This window comes from Podarcis bocagei, assembly GCF_964188305.1.
Source record: "Podarcis bocagei genome assembly, chromosome: 8".
NCBI classification, from domain to species: domain Eukaryota; kingdom Metazoa; phylum Chordata; class Lepidosauria; order Squamata; family Lacertidae; genus Podarcis; species Podarcis bocagei.
Window position 1 is genome coordinate 76,062,103 of NC_138133.1, and position 9,654 is coordinate 76,071,756.

The window sequence follows — 9,654 nt, forward strand, 5'->3', positions numbered from 1 at the left end:
TCAAACCAAAACAAGTACAAAATGAAATCTTTAGTCTCAAAGTCTCTGATAATCTTTAAATGAAGTGAGGTACCAGACTTTGTACGATGAAAGACAAGCTGTTGTTATGTTGTTAGCTGCCCTACAGGTTCTGTGGAAACGTGGTGGTGGTATCTAAATTCGGCAAACAAATAAGTGGCTGCGTTCAACATGGCGCTCTGTTAATGCTCCATAAGTGCAAAGATTTCTCTCTGCTCGGTGAAACATTCTTTGACCACCTCACCCCCAAATTTGTTCCTTAGTCTTCCCCTCCAACCCTCTGGACCAGATTTTGGGATGGTTCAGGGGACAAGCAGTGGGAGGAGGAGGGAGGAATCCCCTTCCACAAGTGCTAATCCTTGCACGAGCACCAAACTTTAGCCCAATGCCCAAAGACAGTACAAATCATTTAGGTTTGCAGGAGCTGCTGACTTCTCCAATTTCCTTAGAAGGGACCATCTGACATTATGCTCACTGTAAGCTCTGTAGAGTTATGTAAGCAAAGGACACTTAGAGTAACATTCAGGGCAAATCCAGCAGTTCCTGCCCAGGGAATACATCTTAAGGGACTTCCAGGGAAGTGAAAAGCGTTTCAACAAGACTAGAAACTTTTATTTTATTTTATTATTTCCCAAGGCTTTATTATGAAGTTAAAATAACAGTCTGCTAATAAATATAAAATAGGACGCGGGTGGCGCTGTGGTCTAAACCACAGAGCCTAGGGCTTGCTGATCAGAAGGTTGGCGGTTCAAATCCCCGTGACGGGGTGAGCTCCCGTTGCTCAGTCCCTGCTCCTGCCAACCTAGCAGTTCGAAAGCACGTCAAAGTGCAAGTAGATAAATAGGTACTGCTCCGGCGGGAAGGTAAACGGCATTTCCATGCACTGCTCTGCTTCACCAGAAGCGGCTTAGGCATGCTGGCCACATGACCGGGAAGCTGTATGCCAGCTCCCTCGGCCAATAAAGCGAGAGGAGCACCGCAACCCCAGAGTCGTCCTAATGGTCAGGGGTCCCTTTACCTTTACCTTTACCTTTAGGATAACAAAAAGAGAAATAAGGAAAGTTGTACAGATATATGGCTTAATAAAGTAATGTTTATCCTTATTTCTGAAAAACTGACTCACAAATTGGGGGGCAGATAAACCTATGGATTTTGCCTCCATTTGTTATTTACATGACAAGTTGATCATGGTGATGGCAAGTCCCAATAAAATATAGCTGCTTTTTTTTGGTATCTGTAACATTTGTTGTATGTTCTCTCTGTATCAAGTTGGTTTTTGTTGTAACATCTAACTTATTGTGTGTCTCTTGGGAATATATTTTATGTGGTAATGGCTGGGAATTCAGAGTTTTTGTTTTGCTCTGGATTAGAAACACTTTTCTTGTAGGAGTTTTGCTCATCCATAGAACTCTGCTTTCCAAGGCTCAGTTTCTGCATTACATTTTGACAGATTAAAACTCAAACCAAGGAACCCGTGGCCTTCCTAGATATTGTTGAACTCCAACTCCCATCAACCCCAGCCATCATGGTCCAGGGTGAGGGGGGATGGGAGCTGTGGTCCAGCAACATTGGAGCGCCACAGATTAGTTCCCCATGGTTTAAAGTTATGGTGAATTTTATGGTGTGTGCTTTTTATTCTAATTTTGGACCATTTGGGGGGTGAACCTTGCATGTGCCTGCAGGCTGTGAGAGCCATTTATTTTATGATGCCAGGATAAATTTGTTTTGAGTTCTGCTGAAGTTATCTACATCAGCAGTTCTATGCAATATCACGGCTGAATATTTAGCATAGAAATATTGCATTAGGAATATTATATTATAGCATATTTAGTGGAGAGGAAATTTTCCTTACTAGCCACAAATAAAGTCACAGCACTAATACACTCTGAACAAAACCTTGATTGCTGACTAGGGCTGTCCACTGATGAAAGCATTTAACTTGATTAATCATCTCTTTTTAAAAAAACAATTCATAGATTGAATTGAAATATGCTAGATATACATTGGTGCCTTTTTGAAGTATGGAAGGAAGTATGGGATAATTTACAATTTAATAAGCAAAGTCTGTGACTTGTTGATGGATGAAAAGGGCATCTTTAATGTTTTATTTTACATCCTTGGCTAGTAGCACACAAAGAGAAAATTGTTTCACAAATAAATGTGCCCTTAACTGTCGGTCCATTGCACAAACTTGCCTAAGTTTTAGTTGATTAACCAATGTAAGTTTTAGTTGTTTAATCTACTGACCAAGCCAAAGTATGTAGCCTTATTGATAGTGCTGTATCCCAGTCTTCGAAATACTGCACAGCAAAGATGGTAAACCTGTTACTAGACTGGATGAGTTTAGGCTGTGGATGAAGAGACACATTTTTGAATATTTCGTCATAGTTGGGCAGGGGCAGGAATTGCATATTTAAAAACTAGTCTATCAGAAAGAATGTTAGGCTAGAATTCTTCTCAGCATCTAGTTTTCTATGTGTATGGATGTTTTTTTTCTGTTTGTTGTTGCTTTAGTGAGGAGAGAGCAGCTTCCAGGCTAAGACATTCCAGTTTACCCAGACCCTTGGTTGGGGTCAAACTGCAGTATGACTTCTGGTTTCTGACTGGAGGGGAGCACTTGGCCCCCAGGCCTGAGGATTCCTACACCATCTTAAACAGCAGAACTTTAAGTACAGGGTTCCGTGGGACCCCAACCTTTCGTACTGCTCCCCTTTCCCACTGTCATTTTCAGAATACTTTGAATGATATGATGCGATGGGGGGTGTTTTTTTGGCTAAAATTGGGGGGGGATCTAATGGGGAGCTTGCAGGTTTCATTAAGGCCCCCCTACTTTTCATTGCATATTCTGTGCACTGTTTGGTATGTCTGATAACGTCCAGGAGGGATCAATCAAGCAGGAAGATCATTAAAAGCTTAGTAAGGCATTTACATGAGAGATGAGTCCCCATTGGTGTGGTAGTAATTTCCCTGAAACTGTACAATTAATGTCAGGATAAAGATTCTGAAAACATTCCAGCACAAATGATGATAAATACCCTTAAATAAAAATGAAAGAGGGGGCACCTTACACAGGCGTCCAGACGTTTTTAAAACAAATTAGTAAAATGGAAGCCCTGCCTGCCTCTTTTTATAGCAGCTCTCAGTTGGGTTAGGGAAAGGCTTGTTTGCCTGTGCCACAGATGGAGGAAGCTGTGGCCAACCTGCTCCAGATGTTGGTGGATACCCATCAACCCTGCTGCAGATGGTGGCCTGGTGTGGTGGCACTTACGTCACCTCCTGGCAGCAGAATTGCTGCAGCTTACTGGGAGGCAGAATTGGAAAAAGCAAGGTGAAGCAGACAACAGCGATGAAACCCATGGACATCCAATGAAGCTTAAAATGCAGACCCTCCAAGGGTCCCTAGACACTCCCGGATTTACAGAAGTCGTCCTGGTTTCTGATTTGATCACGGAATGCCCTGCTTTTCCTTAGGACATCCTCATTTTCATTGAAGAAATGTTGGACGGTATGGAGTCATGCGACTCGCAAGCCAAGGAGATAAGTAACCGTACAACCTTTAGAAGACATCTGAAGGCAGCCCTGTATAGGAAAGTTTCTTTCTTTCTTATTTTTAATTATTATTTGTTGTTGTTGTTGTTGTTGTTGTTGTTGTTGTTGTTGTTGTTGTTGTTATTTATAGGGAAGTTTCTTAATGTTCTTTTGTGTTTTAAAATAAGTTGGAAGCTGCCCAGAGTGTTTGGAGCAACGCAGTCAGATAGGTGGGGTATTTTATTATTATTATTATTATTATTATTATTATTATTATTATTATTATTATTGAAAAGGTAAAGGTAAAGGGACTCCTGACCAATAGGTCCAGTAGTGACCGACTCTGGGGTTGCGGCGCTCATCTCACTTTATTGGCCGAGGGAGTCAGCGTACATGACTAAACTGCTTCTGGCGAACCACAGCAGCGCACGGAAGCACCGTTTACCTTCCTGCCGGAGCAGTACCTATTTATCTACTTGCACTTTGACGTGCTTTCGAACTGCTAGGTTGGCAGGAGCAGGGACCGAGCAACGGGAGCTCACCCCGTCGCGGGGATTCGAACCGCCGACCTTCTGATCGGCAAGTCCTAGGCTCTGTGGTTTAACCCACAGCACCACCTGCATCCCTATTATTGAATAGGACATCCCTATTTTCATTGGAGAAATGTTGGAGGGTATTTGAATGCTGGGAGATCCAAGACAGATAAAAGAGGGTAACTTTTTCACAGAGCACATGGTTAAACTATGAAACTCACTTCCCCCAGAGGCAGTGATGGCTACCAACTTGGACAACTTTAAAAGAAAATTAGGTGTTTTCATGGAGGATAAGGCTAGTTATCACAGTTAATAGCCATGATGTCTATGCTCTGCCTCCACGTTTAGAGGCATTATGGTTCTGAATAGCAGTTGCTGGAACCTGCAAGTCCTGCTTGTGCATTTCCTACAGTCATCTGGTTGGCCGAGACCAGGATCCTGCATTAGATAAGCCGCTGGCCTGATCCAGCAGGCTGTTCTTGTGTTCTGATGTACCTTTGCACCCCAGTGTTTTGAATCAAAGAGCTAAGCATGAGCTGAACTCCCTTCTATCCAAATCGAGTGTGCTTGAAAGTCTTTCACTTTGGCTGGATCATGTCCAGTGCAATAATTCATTTCAGCTCAATCATGGAATAACTTCCAATGTAAAAAAAAGGGGGGTGGAATACAGGGTGAAATTTATGATCTGTGAACATGCTTCACATTTTCTAAAAGGTCAAGGGAGTCTAGCTGGGGGGAGGGAGAAAAATACACATTGTGAATTTTGACAGCCAAGAGGACATTTGCAATTGCGCAGTCAGAAAACCTTAACTTTCCAGCTCCAGACTCTATTAAGGGTTTGAAAAGAAAGAATACATATTGGCTGGAGCAATATCTCAAGGGCAGTATTAGGCTGTTCTCACAAATAAAGCACTGGACATCATAATATTATTATCTTCCCCTCTCGTAATCTTCAGCTTCCAGGCATTGCTCACCTCTTCTTTTAACAACAAGAAGGGGAAATAAAACCCTCCTATTCTGCAATTGACCAAAGGAGACAAAAGCAGCCAGCAAAAACATGTCTTTTCTGAGTAGCACAGAAGAAGTAAGAGCCATTTTCTGTTTATTTATCCTGGTCACATTTTATCAACCTGTTCTAACTAGGGTTGATTACAAACTACCTCCCTTTCCCCATTTGCTGGAGTCATCCAATATTTTTTTTCAGAGCTGGAGTTGGAACAGAGCAGACATCATTACGCATGGTGAGTGCGCTTATCCCACTGTTATTTTTAACAAACAGGTTGTTCAGGCTTCTGTTGCACTTTAGAACCCTACAAAACCCATTTTACTACAGGAAAACAGGATGCTGAACAAGATACATTTTTTGCCTTCTTGAGAGCTCTTCTAATGTTCTTTGATCACGGTGGGACAAAAGTGTTAAGTGTAATTGTTTAGTTGACATCGAAACGGAAAATGCCTGGATGTGTATTGCTATGGGTTTAACATTGGAAAATTCCATTCTTAAAGCTATGAAGAGCTCTCTAAGCACCTAGATGGGTTAATAATTAACTGTCAGCATTCTCTGCTCTTTCACGTGGTGTTTAACTTTAGATCATGCAAGTAAGGTATTTCGTTACAAATCACCATTTCGATGGGAGTTGTTTTTGTCCTTTTCCTCCAACCACAATAGAAGAAAGATGTGCAAATGAGTGAGGTTTCGGAACTCACCATGAAAGCCTTCCTTGTTCTCTTATAATGGCAATGAAGCCCACCTGCTTTAAAAAAAGCCCTGTGCGAAACTATCCTAGGGCATTAACATTTCTACTTACAAAATATGAATGTAAGAAGTGTACAGAAGTTTGAAGTTCTTTGTAAGTGCACAGAGAGTGGAAGGATTTGATAATCTTACATATTATCTTGAGGAACTGAATCTCTCTCTCTCTCTCTCTCTCTCTCTCTCTCTCTCTCTCTCTCCCCCCCCCCCCCACTGGAAGCAACGATTTATCTAGAATGCTCCCTGCTGATATTTTGCTATTTTCGCAAAAAAATGTTTTCTTGCAAAATGTGTTTTGAAGCTTGTTATAGCGTTCTGTATTATTTTAATGGCTCGACCTTTTCTTCTTCAAAAAAAATAGTGGTACAGAAGGCCCTCTTCATTTCGATTAATCCCAACAAGCTATTTTGAGAACTGCGCATGGGGAGCCAGAGTGCAGAATCTGAGATGAAGAAATATTATTTTTCAATACGGCCTAAAATATTTACTGTCTGCTAGTGACAGCAATGTGAGTGATTTGTGAATATTACCCTGACAGCTCAGCGTTTGAGGATACATTTTATCTTGCATAGGCAATCACCAAAGTAGCACATCAAAACCCCGTTTTTTAAAAAAAAAAACACACGCACACACAAAAGTACTCTTATCGACCATATTTGGAACAAATTGTGTGCTTAGAGTTGTCTTTGTTGACTAGAATATATATGGAGAGAGGGAAGGGGAGAGAGACAGTAAACTCAAAAAAATTTGGACACACTGGCAGGGCTGATAATGAATTGTATTAGCCAACATGGTGGCTTCCAGATATTGTTGGACTACATCTCCCATCATCCCCAGCCAGTATGGGCAATGGTCAGGGATGGTAGGGACTGTAGTCCAACCACAGCTTGAGGCCAACATATATTGGGGATCATTCAGTTTGTAATTCCCCTCACAGAACTACAGCTCCCAGAGTGGTTTAACGATCAATCCCTCTTCTCAGGTGACAGTGGGTATTGTATCTCCATGAGGGGAATAGGGGTCTCCTAACAACTCTCAGGACCTTAATCTAAACTACAGATCCCAGAATTCTTTGTGGGAAGCCATCTCTATTTAAAGGAGCATCATATTGCTTTGCATGTACTGTACAGCAAGAATGTGGCCGTAGGGAGAGGCCTGGAGGGCTGCACTTGGCCTCCAAGTCCTGAAGCCCCCACCACAACACCTGCTCAAAACTGAGGACTCAGCTACATTAGAATCATAGAATCATAGAGTTGGAATAGACCACAAAGGCCATCGAGTCCAACCCCCTGCCAAGCAGGAAACACCATCAGAGCACTCCTGACATATGGTAAAGAAAAAGCGCTTTATATGAGTTATAACACTGTGACACCAGATGGCGCTGTGGAATTCCGTCTTTTGCCAACGGGATTTCCCTTTATGAAGTTTCCAACACATTTAACTGAATCGCTTTTTGGATGTGTCTCGATCCATCCTAAAGTTTCCTTCCAGTTCCCAAGTTGTTTCTCCTTTGCCATCTACACTCCAAACTGCTTCACTCCAGTGTCCTTCCATAGGGGCCAACTCCTAGGGGCTAAGGTTCCTTTGCCCTTCCAATAAAATATCTGAGGGGGGCAGGTCCCCCAAAGTTGATGGGCATTGCCATTCAAATGGTGTGTGTCTGTATGTGTATGTATGGGACGTGGGTGGTGCTGTGGGTTAAACCACAGAGCCTAGGACTTGCCGATCAGAAGGTTGGCGGTTTGAATCCCCGTGACGGGGTGAGTTCCCGTTGCTCGGTCCTTGCTCCTGCCAACCTAGCAGTTCAAAAGCACGTCAAAGTGCAAGTAGATAAATAGGTACCACTCCGGCTGCTCTGGTTTGCCAGAAGCGGCTTAGTCATGCTGGCCACATGACCTGGAAGCTGTACGTCAGCTCCCTCAGCCAATAAAGTGAGATGAGCGCCGCAACCCCAGAGTCGGCCACGACTGGACCCAATGGTCAGGAGTCACTTTACCTTTACCTATGTGTATGTATACCACGTCATGTGATTGGTTATATGGGGCAGGGCTTACCTGGGCCTCCCCAACATTTTATTCAAGCTGGCACCCCCTTTAGCTAACTACACAAGAGGGGTGACCATTATCTAGTAGTCACCAGCCATCACTGATCTGATGGTCCGAATGGGGACTGGAAATCTCAGATCTGAACTGGAGGAAAAGAACTATAACCCATTAAAAAGTTCAAGCAATCTGGGTTCCTTAGGGAATTAAAGACGGCAAAAGAAGTTTGATTCCATATGGCACCAAAGAAAGAATGTTTACCTGTTAAAATAGCTGCAGAAACTGAGGAGGACCAGCTAAGATTACATCAAACACAGGTTTGCTGCGACAGCAAAGCCGTGTGTGTGTGTGAGAGAGAGAGAGAGAGAGAGCTCTTAACGAATGTTTGCTTAGAATTCTTTATCATTTCTCACTTTTTTTTTAAAGGCACTTCAAAAGAGTCAAGAATCCGTGACCGTCAGCATTGCCGAACTGATGGTTGCTTATTCAAATCAGGATTGTTGCGCAGAAACCCAGAGCGGTTCCTAAAGACCCCGGCATACAATGTTGTAGTGCACTGTGATTTGAACGAGAAGCACATGTACCATCTGTACAGGAGCAGAATCCTCTTCACTGAATAAGCAAATGGCATCCGAGTGTGATATTCTAAAGAGCTTTACGCCTCTGGCATGTGTTGCATGCTAAGTGTTCTGTAATGGCGAATCAGAGCTGCAGTAAAATCGCGCTCGAGAGTTGTAGGCGTGCTTTTAAAAAAATAGTCCTGACGATGGGAAAGGGTATATATACAGTTGGTTTCGGGGGCTTTCTACACCTGATGGAGGGAAATGCTAGAGGCAGGGGCTGTTTCGTACGCCACGATTCTATAAGCGGACTGTAAAAGCATGGGAAATATTGGCATGCTTAGCTGTGATTCATTCTGCTGAGTCACGAACCAATCCCTTCACGTATGTTGCCTCCAAGGTTAATGTTGTGGAAAGCGAATTTGGATTGTTTGCAACACGCCGAAAGCATAGCTGGAGCTTTCTGTAGGCCCCTCAGATGACTTTGCAAAATGGAGTATCCCAGAAAAACCACTCTGAACTCCTGCTAGGAATGGAATTCCCCGAAGATCAGTCATGGAAGTAGGCCTCCCAGAGAGAAAGATGTGATTTCCTATTTAATATTATTGTATATTATTTTAATGAATGTTGAATGCTATTTTATTTGCATATTGTATATTGCCTTCTGCATATTGTCTTATTTATATGATGTTAGCCAATAGCTGAGGCTCCAATACTTTGGCGACCTCATGAGAAGAGAAGACTCCCTGGAAAAGACCCTGATGTTGGGAAAGATGGAGGGCACAAGGAGGAGGGGACGACAGAGGACGAGATGTTTGGACAGTGTTCTACCAGCATGAGTTTGACCAAACTGCGGGAGGCAGTGGAAGACAGGAGTGCCTGGCGTGCTGTGGTCCATGGGGTCACGAAGAGTCAGACACAACTCAACGACTAAACGACAACAACAAGCTGCTCTGCTTTGGTCAGGGAGGGCGAGATACAAATAAAAATTTATTTATTTATTTATTTATTTATTTATTTATAGGGCAAAATTGTTTTGTGCAGTGCCTCTGTGCAATGGTAGGAATACTTTCATTTTGAAGCTATATTTTGCATCTCTCGGGGTTGATCAGATAGGTGATCCTAGCTCAGCAGTGGGTAACCAGTCCGGGCCTCCCAGTTTGGCCCCATAGGCTGCTTTGGCCCAGCCACACCCACCTACTATACACAGTACATATGTG

At 43.0% G+C, this 9,654-nt stretch overlaps 1 long non-coding RNA gene across 1 annotated transcript; it reads left to right on the top strand.

Annotated features, from left to right (window-relative positions):
* Positions 1-4,001: 4,001 nt before the first annotated feature.
* On the top strand, positions 4,002-9,443 carry LOC308593164. The gene is made up of 3 exons (XR_014010801.1): positions 4,002-5,320; positions 6,194-6,340; positions 8,301-9,443. It is a non-coding gene; the product is annotated as an uncharacterized lncRNA (long non-coding RNA).
* The last annotated feature ends 211 nt before the right edge of the window (positions 9,444-9,654 follow it).